Source organism: Vipera berus (assembly GCF_964194415.1).
Source record: "Vipera berus genome assembly, chromosome: Z".
Taxonomy (NCBI): Eukaryota; Metazoa; Chordata; class Lepidosauria; order Squamata; family Viperidae; genus Vipera; species Vipera berus.
The window spans coordinates 133,354,846-133,364,600 of NC_138205.1; the positions used below are offsets into that span (position 1 = coordinate 133,354,846).

The 9,755-nt window shown below is 49.8% G+C and overlaps 1 long non-coding RNA gene across 1 annotated transcript in view; it reads right to left on the reverse strand.

The window, feature by feature from the left end:
- Positions 1-7,830, reverse strand: part of LOC308678092 — a 400,336-nt gene extending 392,506 nt beyond the window's left edge. Inside the window, exon 1 of the long non-coding RNA XR_014028592.1 lies at positions 7,702-7,830. This is a non-coding gene — a long non-coding RNA (uncharacterized lncRNA). The remainder of the gene's footprint in view (positions 1-7,701) is intronic.
- Positions 7,831-9,755: the final 1,925 nt, after the last annotated feature.

A 9,755-nucleotide genomic window follows, 5' to 3' on the forward strand; every position in this document is an offset into this window, starting at 1 on the left:
TCCCACTCACCCATTGGGGTCTCCCAGAGAGGAGGGACCCCTTGCTCTCGTGTAAACGGGCAGAAAGAGCACCGCCCTCGCCCAGTTCCACTCTGCCATTTGATTCTACTCTATGACATGCTGATCCTGTACCATGGGCAGCTCGTACAGCCGGTTGATGTAGTGTCTTCCCCCATTCTCGAAAAGGGTCTTCTGCACCATCTCCATCAGCTGCAAGACCTGTGCCTGCCGCTCGGCTCCTGCGGCCTTGTTGTTGAAGCCACAGTAGCGGTTCCCGCACCGCCAGATGAGCTCCCGCAGATTGCGGTTGTCGGAATTATGAACATACTCCTGCAGGGATTCCCTCCTCCCATTGGAGGTAGCAAACTGGTGGGTCATAGTATATTGAAAAATTGCCTATTCTAATTCCTCCTCCTCCTTCTCTCCTCTTCCTCCCCTCCTCCTCCTCTTAACCATCCTTCTCCTCCTCACCTTTTCAGGCCTCCCTGTAGGACAGATGCAAGTGACTGCCTCGCTCCATTGACCGAGCCCTACTTGAGTCACAGCTGCACATCGGAATTGGTACTGCAGATTTAGGTGGACATCTTCCAGGGTGAATTGATCCTGAGGACCTTCTTTATGGAGACTTTTCCAATTTTCCTCTCCTGCAATCTGATATTCCACCTGGTACCTGGAGACGGAAGACTTCCCTACGGAAACTGGATCAATCCTGATCTGGAAACTCTTTGGCTGGACTGGTTCAACCTTAAGAGAGGGAGGTCTTCTAAGAGCAGCTTCCAGCTCCTGACGTTCCTTGAGGACCTCCATGGTCAAGGCTAAACTTTTCCTCTCCAGCATTTTTAACGACTCAAAGAAATTCTTCATGCTCTCGGTGCTCATTTTCCAGAATATTTCAGCAGCAGGATTACGGCTTCCTCCGTTTTCTCGGTGAGCAAAGAGAGCTGAATGGTTGAATCTGAAGTGCAGAGGGGTTCCCGACTCATTCTGAGTACATGGTAGGTCAGTTTCCTTGAGGGCCTCCAGGACAGGTGGTGTCCCCCCATCTGAAAAGGTGATCAGGAGTTGGACATTATCCTTCACGTCTTTTCCCAAAATGGAGAGCATGGAATCAAAGACGCATTTCTGGATGAGAGTTGAATGGGCAAGGAAGGCCTGGGCCACCAAGCAGATGGCATCCACGTGGTCGATGCCCCCTGGGGTGGAGAAAAGCTGTCGGAGATGCTTCTCAATCAGTTTGTCTTGCTCTGCGTCTCTCGTGCCTCCAAATCCCGGAGTGTCGATTATTGTGAGAGAATAGGGGATCCGGAAACCCTTCCGATGATTCACCACGTAGGCTGCGACTTCAGACGTCCTGCTTCCAGCTTCGCTTCTCTGCGTGGTTTCATGAATGAGTTTGAATCGGAAATTATCTCCCCACTGGACACCCAGGATATAATTGATCATCCCATTGATCAGAGTGGTTTTCCCACACCCTGTTGCTCCTATCACCAGAATCACTTTGTTGGGCACTTCCAAGTTCTCCTTTCCAAGCTGGTAGAGGAGAGAGGAGGTGGAGGGATCTGAGGGGACTTTCTCCAGAGGAAGAGCAAACACCAGTGGTTGTCTCTCCTCCACTAGGGAGCTTTCCTGAAGGAACTGGTGGGCTACGTTGTCTGCATCTTCTTCCTCCAGTGATGTGGATATCTCCACCTCCTCGCTGGGGACACCCAGAGCGCCATTATCACACACGGCAGACACCCGTATTCTATACGCCGTCTGGGGCTTCAGTCCTTCAATAGGGTAAAGCTCTGTTTTATTCCCAGTCCTTTTTTCAGTCCAGTGGTCATTCCCATCTCCAGCCTCCACCGTTCTGTACTCCACCTTGTACTCCTTGACCACAACTCCTGAGGAAACGATGACAGGACTCATCCAGGTGACAGTGATGACAGAAGATGCTGCTGTGACCTTTCTTAATTTCTCAGGAGGGCTGATGGGAAGGGTCTTTATGGGTGGGCTCAGGTCACTGGATTTACTACGGCCTGGCTTACAACAGCAAGCATACTGGAACTGGTACTCTGTGTTTGGAGGCAGATCTTTCAGAAGGAACGTCTCCCCGGCGTCCTCTGTCCTCACGGTCTTCCAGATTTCTTCCCCTGCAATCTTGTACTCTACCAGGTAGCTGGAGATTGTAGCCCTCCCATATTCAGCAGGCTGAAACCTCAACTGAATGCTGTCGTGCCTCACTTCACTAATCAGCAAAGGGAGAGGTTTTGAGGGCAACTCAAAATTCTTGCTGACCAGCTCTCCATCTTCATAAAGGTATATTGAGGCTCCTTGTCTGTCCACATCTGGGAGTGAGGCTACAACAAAGCGGACATTCTCATTTGATTGATTGACACTGAAAAAGTCTTTGATGGATTTGGCAGTTTGGCGAGCATTTTGGGTCCTTTCCTTGTCCTCAAACCAGGCCATGCCTTTCTTGACCTCTAGAGTGGACCTTGTTGACTTAGCTGATTCTTCTGAGAATTGCTCCTGAAGCCAAACCCGTAAATTCAACAGAAACAGCTCCTCTTCGTGTAAAGAAGTGAATATATAGGAGACCACGTATCCATTCTGAGGGTCGAGAACTATTTCTTCCAACTTGTTCTGAGATGAGATAACTTGTATACTATTTAGAATAGTCAGGTAAGATTTGACAAAGTTAATTTCTCTTTTCTTGGTGTTCAGAAATTCACGGAGTCTTTGGCTGTTGAAGGGCGACTGGTTGACGGATGTCAAGAGGTCCACCAGGGTCACTTCCTCCCGCCCTCCACCCCGGATGGAGGGCAACACTATAGCCAGCTCTTTCTGGAACATTTGCCTGTGTTGCTTTAACAGATTCTTGAGCTGCTGGATCTTCCTCTTGATCTCAGGGAAGGTGTCACAAATGGGATCCTTGGCTAGATCGTTACTTTGCATCTGGATTTCGTCGAGTTCCTCCAAGATGTTTTCAACATCAAAGATCAACACTAGGCTGATCTCACGGACCATCTTAACTGCTCTGGTGTCCAACTTGGTCAGTGGGTAGAGCGAGACCCACAGAGGAACAGCCTTCTCCCCATCTTTCCCTAACATTTTTGGCAGAGTCTCGTAAATTGTCATGGCATCTTGGAAGGTCACTGGATTTTTCTCCAGAGAAAAGTCTCCGTGAAACGTGCAACTGAACTTGAAAGCATTCTCTTTCTCCTTCTCGTTTAGCTTCATATCTGCTTGTCCTCCGATAGATATTTCTTTAGTGAGTGTAACGTGGAGGTTTCCTTCTACATTTTTTACCATCTCCATTGAAGAAACCTCTCGGTCAAACACGAAGAACGCCTGGGCTCCGTAGAGGATGGCAGTGACCACGTGGGTGGCCGTGCCATGCTCAAAGACTGCTGGGTAGGAGATATTCTGGATTCCTAGGTGACTCATGGTCAGCTGTTCATACCTGGTGGTGGTTTTGTACAGAACGGTGACTCTGGCTTGTTTCTTGGACTTCTTGGTGTCGTGAAAATATTTGGCTGATCCTCTCACATCAATCAGCCCCCCCAGGACACTGGCCTTGAGCGATGCTGAGATGTCCAGGGCAGAGGCCTTGTCATCAATACTGTCAGATGCAATGATTATAGTTGCTGTATTTGGCTGAGGCCTGGTGGTCAGGTCCTTCTGCAGAGAGCTGTAGTCCCAAAGGGTGACCCCTGCATGGAACAGGAGAAGATCGTGAGATAAATCTGATACTGGATAGAGAAACCCCAGAGATCTCGGACAAGGGGACATCATTTCTCTCAGAGGATAACCTTATTTGTTCTGTCCAGCAATCACCAAGGAAATTGTCTGTTTTGCAAAATACTGCAAAACCCCAAAAAGTCTTTCGACTGAGGAGAGATTTTGTCATTTCCCAAAGCATTTCAGGGAGTTTGGTATGGAAACCCACCCCATGTTTCGTAGTCAGGGCCAGCACTGCTGCATGCTAGGTCAAGGGCTCGATGCACATTCCAGGCAGAAGACCCTACTCAGCTAGCTGGTACTAGCAGGCCCTGTGTTCAGGATGCCAGCTCTTAAGTGTTCTTGGGCTAAGCCTGCGCACTGATGGCAGTGCTTGTCTCTCTCCCTCCCTCCCAGGTTTCCTGCCAGGGATGCCCGCCCATCAGCCTCTCCTTTGGTTCCTACCGGGGATGAGGGCATCCTTGCGACAGTCGTACAGCATCCCCAGCTGGAAGGGGCGACCGAGGGCTGAAATCTCGATGGCATCCTCTGCCACGGCCATGCTTGGCACTTGGGTGCTGCTGGTGCTTCTCGTGCCCTGCAAAAGAGAGAGGAACCATCTGGGGAGGCCGAGACTGACTTATGACTCTGCGAGGGGACGCAGGTGTGGCCTCAAGTCTCCCCCCACCCACTGATGGTAGTCCAGTTTCTGGGATGGCTGAAGAAGGCTCTCTTGCCCAGAGCAGGGCGGCAGGAGCTGCAGTCACAATGCCTAGCTGGTGGATGCGCTGAAGCCGTCAAGAAACCAAAAGTGGCAATTCCTCCAGCAAAGATGAGACGGGCGTTTTGAGGAGAGGAGCGAGTTTCCCGGGATTAGGGTCACACCCATGGTGTCAACTGAGGACTCTGCCTGGACTTTGCGATTTTATGATTCTGCAAGCGTCTCCTGCTCGAGCAGGGGGTTGGACTAGAAGACCTCCAAGGCCCCGTCCGGCTCTACTCTGATTGATTGGTTGACTGATTGAGAAGGAAGTCATATGCAGACATCCCTGCCTTTTTCCTCCTTCCTCCCTCCCTGCTGGAAGGAGCCCTCCAACCTTCGGACTTCAGCCAAGCCACAGCAAGTTTTCAGGGAAGCCAGAACAAGAACAAAAGTTCTTTGTCTCCAGGCAATAAGCCCCTCCTATCCTCCATTCCCCCCCCCCAGCACAAAGAGCAAAGTCTGATTTCTCTGGGAAGATCTTAGAATCTCGCTGGAAAAATTCCTGGGGAGTTGGTGGGGATTGAGATTCCTAATGGTGTGGGGGCTTTGGATGAAGGTGTCCCCTCCCTCCCCCCCTCCCCATTCCAGCTCTCCCCATGTTTGGCTGTCTGGTCAGAATTCAGCAGCCTTCCCGAAAAAGAGCAACCCCTCTCCCCAAATTTCCTGGAATATCTGCCCCCCTACCCAACAACACATGTGCATCTCCGTCACATCCGTTGCTAAATCCTTTGACCTGTGGAAACGGCCTTTGCTAACCTTGAGGCTCTCCTATTCCCCCCTTCGCATTTCCCAGAGGAGGGGCCACTTGCTCTCGTGTAAAAGCAGGGAGCAGCCCAGTCCAGGATTGATCGGCTTTCCACCAGATACCCAGGAACAGCCCTGCTCTCGCCCCAGTCCACTCCGCTGCAACCGCAAACTCCAACTCGGAGGTCTCACCGCTTCTGGGGTCCTCACCTGGTTGGAGGAGTCCGGAATCTCTGGCGGCAGGCGGATCTACTGCTCTCCTTTGCTGCTTCTCTGCTAGATCTCTCTGTCCTTTGAACCGCAGGCGGGGTTGATGATGGATTTTATGATGGGAACAGAGTTCAGAGATTGTACGAGATTGGGTCTCATAGCAGCCAAGAAAGCTAATAATACAGTACGACTCTTGGTTGTATAAACGGAAGCATAGAATCAGAATCACAGGAAGGATTAGTACCGCTTTGTAAAGCCTTAGTAAGGCCACATCTGGAATAGGGCAACTAGTTTTGATCACATTACAAAAAGGAGTTTGAGACTTTGGAAAAAGTGCAGAGAAGAGCAACTAAGTTGATTAAAGGCCTGGAGATCAAAATATGAAGAAGGGTTGCAGGATTTGGGTATGGCCAGTCTAGAGAAAAGAAAGGCTGGTGGGGGGGGACATGATAGCCGTCTTCCAGTATTTGAGGGGCTGCCACAAAGAAGAGGAGGGGGTCAACTTATTCTCCAAAGCATCTGAAGTCAGGACAAGAAAAAACGGACGGAAACAAATCAAGGAGAGAAACCGCCTGGAATGAAGGAGAAACTTCGTGACAATGAGTGAGGATTAACCAGTGGAACAGCTTGCCATCAGAAATTACAGGTGCTCCATCACTGGAGGTTTTTAAAAAGAGACTGGACAGCCACTTCTCTGAAATGGTAGGAGGTTGGACTAGAAAACCTCCAAGGTTCCTTCAGCCACTTGTCTGAAATGGTAGGGCAGGGGTGTCAAACTGCCGGCCCACAGACTGGAGCGTCACGGAGAAGCCGCGCTAACCCCATTTTCGGCAATGGGAAAAAGTTCCAATACATCACGCGATGTTACGTGACGTCGCGAGTTTGACATGCCTGTGGTAGCGGGTTGGACTAGATTATCTCCAAGGTTCCAACTCTATTCTGATTGACTGATAGAATCCAGACAGGCCATGCTAAGGCAAAGCTCTTTAAGCGGGGAATAGCTGAGAGCTCGCAAGACAACTGTGGCACACCAGAACAAACTATAACACAATAGTTGGAGAACATCTCATTAACTTTGGAGGCACCTGAGATTATTATTCGAGTGACACCAGAAGCAGTTTGATGGTTAGCTTCCTTAGATATCGAAAGATAACATCTATCCCATTGCAATTCTATGGTACCATGTTATGGAGGTTACCACTGATCTTCTCAGCCTGGGCAATGGAATGGAGGGACTTCCTTTTCTGCCTCTCTTGTCTTCCTTCCTTCTCTCCTTCTGTCTTCCGTTGTCTTCTTTCCTCCCTTCCTCCATCGAACTTTGATTCCACCCACCCATCTTCCTTCCTTCTCTCCCCCTTGTCTTCCTTCCCCCATCCATATTTCCTTCCTTCCTTCCCTCCCTCTCCCTCATCCTACCTTCCCCCATCCATTTCCTTCCTTCCTTCTCTGCCTGCCTCGTAATCCTTCCTTCTTTGCCTCCCTTGTTTTCCTTCCTTCTCTCCATCCTCTTCCTTTCCCAATGTATCTCTTTTCTTCCCTGCTTCCTTCCTTCTCTTTCCATTCATCTTCCTTCCTTCATCCAACTTTCTTTTGTTGCTTCCTCCCATCCATGTCATTCCTTCTCTCCCTTGTCTTCCTTCCTTGCTCCATCCATCCATCCTTCCTTCTCTGCCTCCCTCATCTTCCTTCCTTCCCCCATCCATCCTTCTTTCTCCATCTCCTTCCCTCCCTGTCTTCCTCCTCTCCCTCTCTTCTCGTTTTCCTTCTCTCCCTTCTCTCTCTTTCTTCTTTCCTTCCTTCCCAGACTCCAGAATGGCTCCAAGGGGCTTTACCCTCAAAATAGGAATAGTTTTGTGTGTTTTTTAAAAGAACGAACAGCCCCAATCATCCAACAGGAAACCACTAGGCCCCACAGCCTCGCCCAGTAAAGGCCCAGTTGCAGAATAGGGTCCAGAAGAGGGAGGGGAGTTTCCCTTTTTTCCCCACGCCTTTTCCCCCCCTCCCGGCCGCCCTTTTGTGCTGGGTCCTCAAAAAGATGATTTTAGTGAGGTACTCCTTCAGTTCATTGTTTACGCTGGACTTTTTTCTCCCCACGGAACGTAAGGAAAAAGTAGCGTTCGTCCAATACACGGTAAATATCACAAAGGGGAAAAAAACCCGATTATTTTAGGGAGGAAATCACGAGGGAAATCCTGAGGTAAACGGACGGAGCGCAAAAGGGCGGCCAGGAGGAAAGAGGGGGGAAAAAAGGCGGGAAAAGAAAGGGGAAACTCCCCCTCCGCCTCCACACCCAGAACGACCAATCCCAGCGCAGATCGCCTCAGGCGGGAGCGCCGGGCCTCTCCAGCCAATCGGCTGTAAGTGGGCGCGGCCTGGCTCCCCCTGACGACCTTTCCCTGAAGCGGCTGCTGAACAGAGGGAGCTTCACGGAGTTTGGGAGCGGGGGGGGCAGTTTGAGGCGCCCCCCCACCTCCCCCGTGGGTCGTAGTGCCCCCCCTTTGCAGTGGGTTCTCCCTCCCCCAACGGGCCACGTGACTCCCCCCTCCCTCTTCTGCACCCGATTCTGCAACTGGGCCTTCTGCTGGGCGAGGCTGTGGGGGCTACTGGTTGCCTGTTGGGTGATTGGAGCTTTTTCTTTTTCTTTTTAAAGCTGCGTTCCTATTTTTAACATTAAGGAAACCAAGATCGTGGCATCCGGCCCTCTCAATTCCTGGCAAATAGATAGGGAAGAAATGGAAGTAGTGACAGATTTTATTTTCCTGGGCTCCAAGTGTTGTTTGTGTCTGTGGGTTCCTTGGATTGAGACTTGGAGACAGGTGTGGGTTAATGGCTTCTTTAATGTGCACAACATGGCAGGACTGCCCCTTCTTCCTCGGTACCCTCTCATAGCTATCTCTGAGTCCCCTGAAGTCAGCCAAGCCGACCATCTGATCGACAAGCTCAGCGTCCTAACCCACTGAGCCGCCGCGTCCCTTCTTTGTAATATTATGGAAAAGTAAAAAGTTGAGGTTCAACCTTAGTGCTTCCTTCCTACTATAACAGTGGAACTCAAGAAGTCAAGGCCTTTTCATTTTCCCTTCTCCCCCTCCCCTTTCCCCTCCCCACCGGCTCCTACTACTTGCTTTTATTTATTTATTTATTTTATTTATTTATTTTTATTACATTTATATCCCGCCCTTCTCCGAAGACTCAGGGCGGCTTACAAGCTTAGCAGTAGCCTTCATTCTATGTATATGCCTGCTTGTTAGGGCTTTCACACACACACCCCAAGCGGCATTATTACAAAGTCAGCTTATTGCCCCCAACAATCTGGGTCCTCATTTTACCTACCTCGGAAGGATGGAAGGCTGAGTCAACCTTGAGCCTGGTGGGATGCGAACCTGCACTAATTGCAGGCAGCTGGTGTACCAGTTTTGATTTCTTCGGTGGCAGTTTCTCTGCTGAATCGCTTTCCCTTTGCACCGACAATTGTATGATGAATTTATCCCTATTTATTAATACGCACCACTACCAGCTGGCTGGTCGGTCCTTCTTCCTCCCTGCCTCCTGAGCTCTCCTTCCACAGTGTAGTAAGAATGCACCCGCCACACACAGTCCCTTCATTGTACTCCTAAACACAGGATTCAAGCAGAACCTTAAATTAAGCCTGTTTGTAGGTAAACAGAAAGAAAAAGAAAGTAAAAGAAAACTTGCTAAAAGCCATAGACAGACTCAAGATAAGGCGGTAAAACTAATTACATTTGTTTAAAGGGATTAAAGGGGACGCGGTGGCTCAGTGGGTTAGGACGCTGAGCTTGTCGATCGGAAGGTCGGCAGTTTGGCGGGTCGAATCCCAAGTGCCGCGTAACAGAGTGAGCGCCTGTTACTCGTCCCAGCTTCTGCCAACCTAGCAGTTCGAAAGCACGTAAAAATGCAAGTAGAAAAATAGGTTCCATTATGGTGGGAAGGTAACAGTGTTCCGTGCGCCTTTGGCGTCTAGTCATGTCGGCCACATGACCACGGAGACGTCCTCGGACATGCGCTGGCTCTTCGGCTTTGAAACGGAGATGAGCACCGGCCCCTAGAGTCGGAAACGACTAGCACGCACGTGCGGGGAAACCTTTACCTTTACCTAAAGGGTTTAAACCTATGGAAGCCAACACTTTGCATTTACAGCTGGCCTTGATGAAACAGACTAACAGAAGACAATTTCAAATGGAGTGGAATGGAATAGAATAGAATTCAGAATAGAAATAGAATGAAATTGAGAAGATTAAAGAAGAAAACTCAGAATAGAAGAGCAGAGTAGAGTAGAATAGAAAATATGGAATGGAATAGAATAGAATAGATTGAAAAG